Source organism: Erythrolamprus reginae, chromosome 11 (genome assembly GCF_031021105.1).
Source record: "Erythrolamprus reginae isolate rEryReg1 chromosome 11, rEryReg1.hap1, whole genome shotgun sequence".
NCBI classification, from domain to species: domain Eukaryota; kingdom Metazoa; phylum Chordata; class Lepidosauria; order Squamata; family Dipsadidae; genus Erythrolamprus; species Erythrolamprus reginae.
This window is the reverse complement of record NC_091960.1, coordinates 7,989,192-7,994,191: the sequence shown is the minus strand read 5'-3', so window position 1 is coordinate 7,994,191 and position 5,000 is coordinate 7,989,192.

The following is a 5,000-nucleotide window of genomic DNA, read 5'->3' as shown; positions in this document are numbered from 1 at the left end:
AATTAACTGCCTTGGAAATGGCCCTGGGTTGGGCCGAGAGGCAAAAAAGGAGCTGTGATGTTCCTTCAATATACCAGGGTGATTCGACACAAAATGTAACCCTTCCCTGGTACAGAGCTGAAGGGATTGGATACTGTAGCCTAGAGGATAATTCTCTGCCTTACAAGGCAAAGGTTGCAGGTTCAAGTCCCAGTGGGTATGGCTAGCTGATGAGGCCAAAATAAGGCCGAAATAGATCTATCCTAGTCTCCCTTAATTTTCAAATTCAGCTTAAACATGTGACATATATATATATATATATATGCTGGGGAATATAACCTAGTACACCTGGAAAGCCACAGGTGCACTTTTCTATGAAACACAGATGCTTTTTCGGGATCGAGGATCACCTGGATTTATTGAGGATCAACTATGTATTGGGGCAAAGGGGGGAATGAGTGTGGTCCAAGTAGAAAAATCATCATTATCATAAGACGAATTAACCTTTAAAAAAAATGGAATCGACCTGGTTTTCATAAGTTGATGTCCAATCTTTCTCCCTCTGTTTCTGAAGTCTTAAAATCACCCTGTTGAAGTCTACCTGATTGGAGAACCCACCAACAGGAGTTGAGCAAGAGATTGGAGGAATCACTCAAAACATTTTGAGACAGATATAAACCTGGTGGTGCCTCTTCTCCACCCCTTCCTCCTTCGTTTTCCCAATCCTTTCTGGAGTTGGGAACGAGAACCCATCTCCGTGGGTTGCGCGCACATGCAAACCCATCAGCTAAAAGCCCAAGAGATAAAACTTCTAACCTCCTCCCCGCCCTGGACTCTAATCATCAAACAGCTGCTAGAGACATAGTGGGTCAAGGAGACAAATTCTGCAGTTAGATTTAATAAGGGGGTTGGGGAATTTTATGACTGCTAATAACATCTGTTGCTATAGCAATGAGGCTAATGATGGGGACGTGGTAATCGAATTTCACGCTTCAAGGCTAGATGGGGGCCATTGGTCTGATCTATTGGGGTAAGGCAAGAGTTCCAGGTTAGTTGGGTTGATCGGTCTTGGCAAAAGACAGGACCAAGTGGACGGGGAAACGGATGGCTGGAGAGTCAGAACAGGAAGAGTGGACAAATTGTGGCACTTCAAAAAATGGCAAGGAGAAATTTTTGCTCTCCCTTTCCCCAGGGCTAATTATTCACATGGATTATTGGGGGTTTAAAAATTTATCTGCATTCCAACTGTGAATGAAAACACCCATGGCAAGGCTAACATCTCTCCTAAGAATTCGAGTGTCACCCGTCTAGCAGCTCAAGTTTAGCAAAGCTGACCTCCATTAATTAAAGGCTTTTCTGCATGCTTTTTTTTCTTTTTAAAAAAAAGCCATTTATCTGCTTTTGAACCAGCGCAGCAAGCTCTCTATAATCTATTCTGGGCTAATATGTGCATTCCATAACATTAGTTCACAACACTGTATTCAATGCAAGATTCCGTGACTTGAGGGTAGAGACTGGCTTAACAAAGCCAGTCAGGATAGAGGCTTTTAAAAAAAAAGGAGAGGAGAGAGAGAAAAATAAAATTAAAGCCATAAATCCACAGTCTGATGAGTTACATTAATTTGCCTCAAATCTGCAGTCTGATTTGCAAAGATGAGTCAAATCCATTCTAATTGATTCAATTTGAAGATTTGAATCAATTTGAGGGAGGGGGGATTAGCATTTAGATTTAGATTTATATACCGCTTCACCGTGCTTTCCAGTAAGCATATTGCCACCCCAAAATATGGGTCCTCATTTTACTGACCTTAGAACAGTGTTTTTCAACCAGTGTGCCGGGGCACACTAGTGTGCCGCGAGACATGGTCAGGTGTGCCGCGAAGCTCAGAGAGAAAGAAAGCAAGAGAGAGAGAGAAAGAGAACAAGACAGAGCAAGAGAGAGAGAAAGAGAGAGAGAGAAAGAGAGGGAGGGAAGGAGAGAGAGAGAAAGACATAGAGGGAGGTAGGGAGGGAGAGAGAAAGAGCAAAAAAGAGAGGAAGGAAGGAAGAGAAAGAAAGAGGGATGGAGAGAGAGAGAAAGAACGATGAAGGGAGAGAAAGAGGGAGGGAGAAAGAAATAGAGCGAAGGGGAGGAAGAGAGAGAGAGAGATTTTTTTTGTCCAAACTTTTTTTAGCTCCCCCCCCCGCTCAATGTGCCCCAGGGTTTCGTAAATGTAAAAAATGTGCCGCGACTCAAAAAACGTTGAAAATCACTGCCTTAGAAGGATGGAAGGCTGAGTCAATCTTGAGCCTACTGAGATTCGATCTGCCAAACTGCTGGCAGACAACGAACAGCAGAAATAGCTTGCAGTGCTGCACTCTAACCACTGCGCCACTGAGGTTCTGGAGGTGCACACGCAATAATTTCCCGTCCTTCCGTGGAACAGGCTGCCCCATGACATAGTGAGTTGTCCTTTACTGGAGGACATCAAACAGTGTTTGTCTAGCAGATCTTGCCCTGACCAGGGGATAAGGCTAGATTTACGATCCCTTCCATGCTTTGCAAAGTCCTCCGTTTATCGAGCAGTTCAAACATCTGATAGGCAGGATGTGTTTGTGGTCACTCCCAATTTGTCACCACAGTTGGGACCAGAATTTTCATTTCGAAGTAAGACAAACTGCCCAAGGAGCTGCTGATACAGTTTATTTATTTTATTTGTTTGTTTGTTTTGTCCAATAAAACAATAATACACAATGAGGGCTATAGAGGATATAATCAGGTAGAATGTATTAAAGGGAGAATGGAGGAGAAAATAAAGGAGTAAAATATAACTATGAGAGAATAGCAGGAAAAGATATAGGTATAGAAGAGAAGATATATAAGATATAGGAGAGACAATAGGACAGTCTGGTTTGGTTCTGCAACCCAACAAGATTGACACAGACCTCAGAGGATAATCAGAACTGCAGAAAAAGCAATTGCTGCCAACCTGCCTTCCATTGAGGACCTGTATACTGCACGAGTCAAAAAAAGGGCGGGGAAAATATTTACAGACCCCCTCGCATCCTGGACATAAACTGTTTCAACTCCTACCCTCAAAACATTGCTACAGAGCACTGCACACCAAGACAACTAGACACAAGAACAGTTTTTTCCCAAACACTATCACTCTGCTAAACAAATAATTCCCTGAACATTGTCAAGCTATTTACTAGGCCTGCACTACTATTACTACTAGTTTTTTCTCATCGTTCCTATCGCCCATTTCCTCCCACTTATGACTGTATGACTGTAACTTGTTTCTTAAGATTTCTATTAATATTGATTGTTTCCTGATTGCTTATTTGACCCCTATGACAATCATTAAGTGTTGTACCTTATGATTCTCGTCAAATGTATCTTTTCTTTTATGTATACTGGGGGCATATGCACCAAAGACAAATTCCTTGTGTGTCCAATTACACTTGGCCAATAAAGAATTCTATTCTATTCTACAATTGTTGAGTTGTACCCAATTTTACAAACTTTTTTTTTGAAGTAATAACTCCAGTTATTAGGTGAGACTGGCTTCCTCCATTGACTTTTCTTTCTTTTCTTTTTTAAAATTTATTTTGTCCAATACACAATGAGGGTTTTAGTGGGTATATATCTATATACACATAGTAAAATACATGATGGCGGTTATAGAGGAGATACTCATAGTAAAATATATCTAAGAAATAATAGAAGAGAATGTATAGTAATAGAACATATCAATGAAAGAATAGAAGAAGAGATATAGGAATAGAAGAAAGGAATAGGAGATAAAGGAGAGCAATAGGACAGGGGACGGAAGGTACTCTAGTGCACTTGTGAGCTCTTAGGAATCTGGATAGGTCAACCGTGGATAGTCTAAGGGTAAAGTGTTGGGGGTTTGTGGATGACACTAGAGTCCGGTAATGAGTTCCACGCTTGGAGAACTTGGTTACTGAAGTCATATTTTTTACAGTCACGTTTGGAGCGGTTAATACTAAGTTTAAATCTGTTGTGTGCTCTTGTGTTGTTGTGGTTGAAGGTGAAGTAGTCGCTGACAGGCAGGACGTTGCAGCATATGATCTTGTGGGCAATACTTAGATCTTGTTTAAGGTGTCTTAGTTAAGGTGAGAAGGTTGCAAATGATGATCACATGACCCCAAGATGTTGTAACCATTGTAAATGCATGCCTGTTGCCAAGCAACCAAATTATGATGGGATGCTGCAACAATCAAAAGTGTAAGAACTGGTTGTGAGTCACTTTTTTCCGAGTTGTGACTTAGATCAATTGCTAAACGAATAGTTGTAAGTTGAAGACTGTAGATAGTTCATGCCTTTCACTGGCAAACTGTGTAATTGTATAATTTACTCATAACCACAATGTTATCATTGCCCATATTCTGTCATTCTTTTTCGAGGGAAGAATTTAATTCAGCTCCTTGCTTTTCACATTGAGCATCTTTCTGACTCTGTGTTATTTTATATTCTGTATAAATATATGTTGATGCTCTTATTTTTGGTTTTCAACTGCTTCTCCTCCCGAGGGCCTTCAAACTGGCATAGGGGTTAAAAATGCAATAAGATACAAGTCCACAATATTAAAAGAGAATTTTATAAGAGCAAATGTTAAGCAAACAAGAATCCTTCTAGGTGTTGTAATCGGATCCCAAGTTCTTTGGTAACGTTTTATCCAATAATGACCCCCAGGGTTGGTCTATCTCAGCATCTTTAAGACGTGTGGACTTCAACTTCCAGAATGCCCCAGCCACCAAGTTACTGACGTAAAGAACCTCAACCACAACAACACAGGAGGACACAACAAATATAAACTTCAGAAGAGAAGGATTTAGGGGTAGTGATTTCTGACAGTCTCAAAATGGGTGAGCAGTGTGGTCGGGCGGTAGGAAAAGCAAGTAGGATGCTTGGCTGCATAGATAGAGGTATAACAAGCAGGAAGAGGGAGATTGTGATCCCATTATATAGAGCGCTGGTGAGACCACATTTGGAATACTGTGTTCAGTTCTGGAGA